Below are 9824 nucleotides of genomic sequence, written 5' to 3' on the forward strand. Positions count from 1 at the left end.
CCCCCCCCCCCAAGTACTTTATTCTCCAACCCCCCTCCCCCCACCCCAAGTACGTTTGTCTCCACCCCCCCCCCCCCTCCCACCCCAAGTACATTTGACTCCATCCCCCCCCGGGTGGAAATAAAATGCGCACACTAAACAGGGGGGGCAACGATGTTTCACGAACTAATGAATGATTCTAAGAATTTTATGTAAAAATCTGTTAAATTGTCAATAAATCTGTTCTATTTTATGCTTCTCGAACATCTCTCATACGCGTTGTATGTTTTCATCGAGTCCCGGAATTTGTTACACTTTTCCCAGACTTTTCCTTAACTGTTTACCGCCCACGTGTCATCGTTCCATTGCATCCAATTTTGAACCATATTGTTTGCTGTTTGCAGGTGAAACTGGGGCACCACATCCAGGTGAACGAATGAACACGCATCATAGAGTAGATTAGATACAAGTAGATTAGAATGTACTTCTGAAATAGATAACAAAAAGAGGCAGAACAAAAGATGATATGGAAGAATGTTCAGTAAAATGCGTAAAACGTTAATGTTGTGAGTGATATTTAAATACGTCACTTCCAAACATTTTCAATTCGGAGTTCGTAACAAACATTTCAGCATTTACCAAAAGTTGCAAAACTCTTCGAGGACAGAATATATCACAGCACCGAGGTGACGAAATCCTCGTTTAAGATCAATTTAAAAAATCAGTGATATCTTATTTGATCAAACAGTCTCTAAGTCAGCATGATAAAAATTGCCACTAGCTCGACTTCCAAAATTTTACAAAGTCTTCCAGAACTTTCAAAATAGTGTTCTTCGATTTTCGTCAGTTTTACTAAGGTTACTTAAACGAATAAAAACTCCAAGGTAGGGATACAAATGCAGAATAATTTGATTGCAACCCACCACACCATAGCCTTATAGCAGTACTACAAAACATTTTGCCGGCCTATCTTTGAAAATGAGCAAAATCCGAAACATAGCTGGCAGATTGTTCTACTTTTTTTTACCCCCCTCTTCCCCAGCAATAGTTTTCGTAAACCGTCTGAACAAGGTACAAAGTGTTTGACACAATTGTGTTCTCTCCCATTATATTCTTCCAGGAAATTATTGTACCCGTTATTACACATTAACCATTTTAGGAGGCTCTATGTTATTGGATCACTAAGCTGGGGGGGGGGGGGGATGGGGTGACTGAGTCGCGCGACCTTACATGAGTACAATCTATTTGCGTCAGTAGAATACCAATACTCTTTTCGAGTCGTAAAAAAACCAAGAGCGCCGAAATATAGCTACGCCCAGCTTACAGCTTTTCAGCAAAAAAGGGGATCGCCTAAATGATTGAAATGAAGTACGCAAATCAATTCGGTCTAATGAGCTCATTAAAGGAAAGCTAACACTTGATGGATTTTGGTCCATCTCGCTCGTTTCAATCAGCCCTTCATCTGGTTGCGCTACTTGAATATTGTGAGATGTCGACGAGGATGGTACTTGATAAGGTGTGTCCAAGTTGTTTTCTATTTGGCTGCCGAAAGACCGAGTGACTAAACTTTTCGTTTGTCCATCTTCTCAGCTAATTTTCACCGTTGTTTTGCGGAATAGATCAACAATAATGGTGCTGTTACCAGGGAGAAATGACAGAAGCTTATCTGAAATTAATCATTTCAATTGAGAAACTTGCACAAAACATGTTGACAGTAAACCTTCAGACGGCGCTCTGTAGTTACCTGCCAACAGTAACTCACTTGGCTCCACTGTGGATAACATGTAATGATGACAATCTGTTAGTAAACCATACAGGAAAAGATTGGGACTATTGACTTCGAGTTCCAACAGTGGATATGAATCAGTGTGTGATAAAATAAAACTCTCAACTCAATAGAATTACTTCCAGGCAGTTCACGGTTTCTCAAATGAAATAATGAAAAGCTGTTTATTAAAAAGTAGTTTCTCTCTCGTTCATCGGCAATTCAATCGTTTACACTTAGAGACAGGTGGAGCAGTGGTAGAATTTGCGGAGGGTGGTCAATGGTTGATATTTTAGCCCAGGTAGAGGTTGCGGAGGGTGGTTAATGGTTGGATTTTTAGTTCACAAGGTGCAAAAGTGGTGAATTTCAGCACACGGGATTAAGGTGGCCTTTGTCTTAACTGAATTCACTTCATCCAATTATGGCAGATTTTTGCGGCTCCTCTTGTTTCTGCAAAGGTTATCTTATTCTCATGTGTAGAAATGTTCAAAATCTAGTTCTTCAATCACATGTGTGTAAGGAGCAGACAGGGTGTACTACGGCTGCCCATTGATGTACTACGGGTGCGTGTACGGAGCAGACAGGTTGTACTACTGCTGCCCATCGATGTACTACGGGTGATTATCGATGTACTAAGGTTGTACTACGGCTGGACTACGGGGCGGCCACCTTTATCCCGTTCATGCTCGATATTCGAAAATTTCATATCATTCTGATTATACTCCGTACATACTGAATTAATGCCGAATTATGGTTTGTCGTGCTATTTTGATTAAGTTTGACCAATACACCCGAAGGTGAGAGTGTTGAATAACGTGTACACCCGAAGGTGAGACAGTTGAACGTTGTTCACACCCGAAGGTAGACCTGTTGAACAATGTGTACACCCGAAGGTGAGAGTGTTGAATAACATGTACACCCGAAGGTGAGACAGTTGAACAATGTTCACACCCGAAGGTGGACGTGTTGAACATCATGTACAGCCAAAGGTCAGACCGTTGAACATCATGTGCAGCGAAAGGTTGGAGCATTGCACATCCTGTTTAGTCAAAGGGGCAGAGTGATGAGGTCTCAATCATAATAATCATCAGAAATTAAGAATGAATTTTCTGTGAAGTATGGTCTTTGGCCTTGTAATGAGTATATACTGCTTCAGAACTGAATGTCATTCAAACCATCTGAATCAGTGCTGAAACGTTCTGAAGTATCAAATTTGGCTGGGCTGCTACAGATCACACAATACGGGATCTCTTTATGTATGCCAGTCAAACTTGACAAAAGATATAACAAATCGAAGGCAAAGATATATGCCTAAGACCTGTCTGTGCTATAAGTCTCAATTTAAAATAGTTGGGGGGCTGAAAGTATTAAATTTATAAAAGAGTAAATATAAAATTACAGCTTACTAATTACCAGTTGTGTAGTGGTGAATTTGGAGGTGAGCTGTTGGGCGATCGTTCACTTGGGTGTTTCTTCAGTTATGTTATTTGACGAAAAAGAAAGTTTTTAAAATTAAATCTGGAATTATTTGTCTAAGTTATTAAACAATTTTGTTCGACTATTTTATTGTTAAAGTGAAGTTAAATTTTGAGAAAAATGAAAGCAGTTGTCTGCTGCTTGTTTCTGGGAGTGATTTCTGTCTCTCTAATTTTATTCCGTCCCACTTCGCTGAGAGAAACAATTAATTCCTCTCAGCTCCGTTTGGGCCGATAGGGAGCGAATCACAAACTCACGTTCATAGTGAGGTGCTTCTTAATTTTCCTATTGGCCGAGAAGGCAAGAGAATTAACTCTTTTTTATCTCACGGAGAAATTATTGAAACTCCAAAAAATAATAAAAATCTAAAAAGCTGAGAGCATCAATTATTGATTTCGTAGGCGCCTGTTTTCTGCTTTTCCCCTCTTCTAAAACCGCAACAATTATGGTTTTCTTGGGGGCTTTTTATGAGACTCTATTGTCTTTTCCCCTGAAGCAATCTGCTTCATCTTTATTGAACTTGGGGGGAAAGATCTGCATTGCAACTGTCAAAAGCAGAAGTAATTTAAATCAAAAGAAACTGTGGTTTTACAGGCCGCCTACGTTCAACAATGTACATTTTCTATCCTGGATATAAGCGAGGAGATCCAGGCCTAAAGTTGTGTTATTTAAATAAGTCGAACTGGGTTGTTTAAATACTTGTGTACTGGTAGTCTTAACAAGCGTTAGTTTGTTTAGCGCGCGGCGAAAGAATGGTTAATTAGCGCCTAAATACGTTCGCTCTAATGCGGGATTAATTATCCGTTCATTTGTAACGGCTCTTTTAATACTACAGCTCGCCCCGATTTTTAAGATAGAAAAGAAAATGATTTAAAAAAAAGATTTATATTGCATCGTATATAATTTTATTGCGTTTGGAACATATAAATGAGTTACTACAAGTTCAGATAGTTATGAAATTAATCGCAAAGGGCGACAATGTAATGTTATAAAATTAATCGCAAAGGGCGATAATGTTGTGCTGTATTATTCAAAGAATTCTGGGGGCAAAATGACTGGGCTTGGTACTGGACTGTCGCCGTCGTCCAATATATCAAACACTTCCACAACTTCTTCAGTTTGTATAGTCAGTTCCACAGGTGATGATGATGCCGCCATTTCCACAGGTTTTCTGTCTGTTTTCTTTTTGGCTTCTAGTTTGTGTCTTTCTTCTCGTTTATTTTTCCGAGTTTTCTTGTCCTTCATTTTTCTTAATTCGCGATTTAGCTCTTTAACCTTTTGCACTAGCTTCTTATTTTCAATTCCGAGCTTTTGATTCGCTGATGTGATTTCTAGATGTTTTTGGATGTACACCTTATTCAATTGTTTTAGATTGCTGTCTTCAGTCTTCTGAAGTTGTTTTGTAATCACATACTGACGTCTCCAGTAGTCATCGCTGGTAGTTTTTTCCTTCTCATTGCTCTCCATTTTGAGGTTCTCAAATTTTATTTGCAATTCTTGTAGTTCCGTTTCTTTGATGAAGAGCTCTTGCTTGAAGCGGTTGTTTTCTGTGATGAGACTTTCTTTTGATGTTTCGCTACAATGGTCTTCTGCTGAAGGGAACGCGGTTATAGCATCATAAGGGACGTTAATGTAGACATCTAGCTGGTGATTTCTTACGTTATACGTTTTCGTTTCTGGATCTCTGTTCTTTATCCTCCACGTGTTAGATTCACTGCTTAGGCTAAAATGTTTTACGAGTGGCAATTCGTCCGATTTCATGAAGCAATCCTCATTCGTAGCATCGTTTCTAACTTTCACCCGTTCTAATGTTGTAAATTTGTTGTAATTTGCTTTGAGCGTGTATTTCAGATGGTTGAGAAATCTCGGGTTCTCAGGATTTAGGTCTGCCTCTCTGCTTCGTTGTACGTTCAAGCAGTAGTGTTTGTTTTTCCTATCTTCCTCAGATAAGAGGTCATCAATGTTGGCTAATTTTCGGATCTTTTCCGCATGGTTATTATTCAGAAATTGTGAGGGGCATCTTTTGCGGTTTATTTTCCAGTTAACTTCAGGGTCGTACTGGTTAGAAGTTGATGGAGTGTCCAGTTGTGGTTTAATGGGTGCAAACGGGGGAGTTGATGTTTTGCTTGGATGGTCATTTTTCCTAATTTGATTTGGGTGTGCTGCAGATTGTTCGTGGGGAGTGTAGATTGTTCGTGTAGAGGACATGTTGACAGTCTGATTTTGATCAGTTGTGGTGATCACACTCTTAAGTGTTGCTTGGCTGCTCATTGTGATGTGTGGGATCTAAAATTATTTTTGATTATTTTTCCTGTGTCTTAATTATCACACATTATGGTCTCTTTCAAGTTTGCAATTGTATTGCTAATATATTCTATTGTAAAAAATGTTTTTGTAAGATTTTGTTGCTAACTGCTTTACTTAAAAATTATAATGCTAAATGCATTTGTTATTAAAGTTTGGTAGAAAAGTTTTTGTTTTGCTAAATGCAAGGTTAATTTTAATAAAGGGAGGGGGCAATAATAAAAAAATTTTTATACTTATGCCAGGCGGGCAGCCCTGGCACAAGTACGTCTTTCTCCGCTGCCCGGAGGTGTGAGTCTTGGGGCGTGCGTCACACTAACACGGCTGCAACGACCCGTGCAGCTGGGGAGACAACCTTGCTTTAGCTGAAAGAAGGAAATTTTTCGGGTCGTTTTTGGAACTTTCAGTTATCGTGTTAGTGTTCTTAATTATTTAGGTTCAAAAGCTAGGGGGGCAGGCTGGAGAAAGCTGAGGTAACCCCTTCCCGAGGAAAAGTTAAAAGAGAGAAAAAAAGATCGTTTGTACTTGAGTTGTTTTTGGTTTATTAGACAACGTCGTCTAAAAAATTTTTGCAAATGGGACATTTTTTCTGCTTATTTATGCACACTCGACAGAATCGGTGTTCGTCATGTTGGGAAAAATGTGGGTGTTTTGTTACTCCTAGTTCTGTTTTCATTTTTTTGCATAAATTGCATCGGAAGTAGGATGTGATCAGGACGGGAAGACAAGGTCGAAGACAGATGGGACATTTAGGGTTTGGGTATCTTTTAAAAAGTACTTTTCTGCAAGGAATACATACATAGTGGGGATTTTCTTTGGGGAATTGCTTGTGTAGTTTTTCTACAATAACGGTTTTTCGTGAACATATAGGGCAGATAATGTCCTTATGGGGATAGAACCAACGGAAACCGTCGAATAGGGATTGTGAAAGACCCATCGAGTGACTGTTATTTTATTTTCCTTAGATAGAAACAGGAAAACCTTTGAGAAACTGCAGTAGGATGAGGTTAATAAGGAACGATATTGCAAGCAAGGTAATTAGGATTAGGATAAATATTTTTGTGGATAGGTCTAGATTGATCATTTTTAGTATCTGGAGAAAATTTGGCGAATTGCGGAAAGGAGGTAGTTATTAATAAAAAGGGATATTGCCAATGCGCATAAAAGAACAAATAGAATAATAAACAATGTTATGGGTTGCATTTTGTCAATTCAATGAGTAGTGCAGAACTAGGGTGAAGGAGGTGACTTGCTCCTGGTAAAAACTGAGTTGAATTAGGGATATCGATTGGATTGAAAATAAAACTAGGAAAAGAAGTAAAATTTTGGATGTTCTTGAACGCATTTTAGATTATGTGGTTGTTTTTTCGCAACGAGAGCATAATTTATAATCTTCTACGCAAAATTTACAAAAGTTGACGGGCTTATGATCACTGTGATGAAACGTTTTTGCAACAGAATATTGAAATCTTGTTTGTTTGCAAATATCACATTGAAACCAGTTAAAGATTGAAAAGATAACATTAAATTTAGAGCATTTAGGACAAAAATCGTAGCCCATATCTTTTATAACATATTGGTAACAGAGCAGACACATTACGTGGGGTAGTTCGTCAGGGGGGTTCTCGTGTAATTTCTTGAAAACAATTGTTTCACGTTTGCAGCATAAACAAATTAATGAGACCGGTTTGGATTCTATAGTATTGGTTTCTTTGTCAGTTGTATTCATTTTTGGAAGATTGTTATTGGAGGGGATTATGGGACTGGTATGGTTGGAGGATTTGGTTGTTGACTATTTTGGGATTTTATTGCTTGGTCTATTACTAATATAACTATTAACATCAAAAAATTGAAAGGAATACTTACAACAACGAGGAAAACGGTTAAAACGAAAGAGAAGGCTGCTGCAATAATCATGAGGGCCATTAATAAAAAATCAAGTACTTTGGGGATAAACATTTTGGAAAGTTTGTGAACGTAGTTTTGAATCAAGGATTTTACCACGGGTTGTTTGGGTCAATTGTTTGTTTGCATAAGGGGCATTTAGTAGTGGTGAAGGTCATACACTGCAAACAAATTGATTGTTTTGGGTGAAAATCTCTGAAGTGACTGTGGCAGGTGGATAACTTTTTGACTTCTTGACAAGAATCACACTGGAAATAATGGCAATGACTGATTGTATAAATGGGAGTTACGCAAATGGGGCATTTAGGTTGGTTCCAATATTTAAATAATTCGTTTCTACAAGGAATGCAAGCAAAATGGGGGGGCTGACCATTTGGGTTTTTGTGCAATTTTTTGAATTGACGGCAAGGGAGATAACAAACAGGGCATTCAACTTTAGGGGTTGTATCAATTTGAGGTTGCTGAGACGATATTTTCAGAATGTTTCCCATTGTAAGGACAAATTAGAAAGATCCGGGTATACGAGTTCTAATCCATGGTGTTCAAGTTCGTTGGGTATAGTTACATTTAAATCTGCAATAGCAAAAAAGAAATTCCAGTGTTTCTCGTTTGGATAAATGTAATAATGATTAATGGTACCTGTGCTTAGGAACATATAAGTTATTTTGATACATGCTTTATATTGTGTAAAACAGATAGTAAACCATCTTTCTGCTTTAACAATTTTAACTTTTTCCTTACCAATGAACAAAATCATTTTATTTCTAACAGTTTGAAAAGAAATGAGGGAAAAAGAACAAATTGATCAGAAAAAAAAGGATAGAATTAATGAGCAAGGGGAAAAAAAATTATTTTTTGGGGAGAGAAAGTTATGTGAAACAATTTACTTTACTGAAGAGCGCCCAAATTGACTGGGAAGTGCTCTTCGATATCAATGAGTGCGAGAAAGAATTCCCAGTGCATCATTCCCATTGTTACTCGAGTAGAACCCTCACATCCACGCTCGTAGTCTGTATAGTGTATAATTATACAGGGTTTAATCTCTGCTGTGGAAGTTTCAATGAAAGATCTCTCGAGGGACTCTACTTTGACTAGGCGCTCACCAAAGTGGAACAGCATTATAGAAGATCTAAATTAAAAGGGATTTTAGAACCATTTAAAGCTTGGGATATATTTATAAAGAATGTCCAATAGGGGGAAGATGGTGTTAAGGTAATGGTTCCATCAGTCCAAGTGTTTAAATATTCAAAATGGAGTATTAATTGTGGGATTACTCTGTTGCTTTTTGTTGTCACAAATGATTTTTCAAAAAATTGAATTTGTATAAGGCAATTTTGGTATGAGAATATCATTGCTGCTTTTAATTGTTAATAGTTTCCAATTCTTTAGTAATGAAATCGTTTTGAGAACAATCACTTTTCGGCAATTCAAAATAAAGATTGTGAGGTACACAGTTTGGGTTTTCTAGAATAAAGAGGAAGAATTTCCAATGAACTGAAAGAGGATTAATACTTATTAAACAAATTTTTTCACTTTGGATTTCTTTGAGCGTTACTAGCATAGTAGGTACAGGAGTTGGGTATGCATCAAAAGATCGTTGAATTTTTTGTAACTCTACAAATTTATTGTTAACTGCAAATATCATAGTTTAGAATGATACCTAAGCAATGTAGATTGGATGTTGTACTTGAAATACCGAGTTCTCTTTGAATGCTAGAAAAATGGTGAATTCGGCGAACTGAGGATGAGTAATGAAAATAGTTAAAAGTCTGTAAATATTTGTCATGGGTTTTTTCGCGAAAGTCATTATACTTATAGCGGAAACATAGTATACGGCTAATAGCTCAAAATTTTGGTTTCCGATTCTGATTTGTAAGTTTCTATTAGTTAAATGAATCATGTTGTTGATCTAGCTCATTTGGCAGACTATTAGGGTCGAATTGTGCTAAATACACGAAATAATTCCAATACAACGAATGAGGGGTTAAAATCACAGCATCGTTTTCCCAAGTGTCCCAAAACTCAAAATTTATAACGATTTGAGGGAAAATGTCTCCGTGATTTTCTTCAAAAGTTTTCTTTATTTGATAAATTGTAACGAGTCTATCTTGAAACAAAAAGTACATTAATGGAAGCGTTTTAGTTGTTAAGTAACTTATTGTTCTTCATTTCAAAACTATGTATAAGTATGTAAATGTAAAAAAAAGGATAAAAAAGGGTGTGTCAATTATTTCTGAGAAGAGGATTATTGACAACGATTGATATTTATAGATAATATATCAATCGGATTCACTGCAGCAAAATCGGAGTAGGGGAAGAGTGCAGGCAATAGCTAGATAGACATAGTTGCGATTACATAGTTGAAAATGGATTATAAGAATTAAAAAGCAAGGAA

This window comes from Convolutriloba macropyga, chromosome 7 (genome assembly GCF_964194025.1).
Source record: "Convolutriloba macropyga chromosome 7, txConMacr16.3, whole genome shotgun sequence".
NCBI classification, from domain to species: Eukaryota; Metazoa; Xenacoelomorpha; order Acoela; family Convolutidae; genus Convolutriloba; species Convolutriloba macropyga.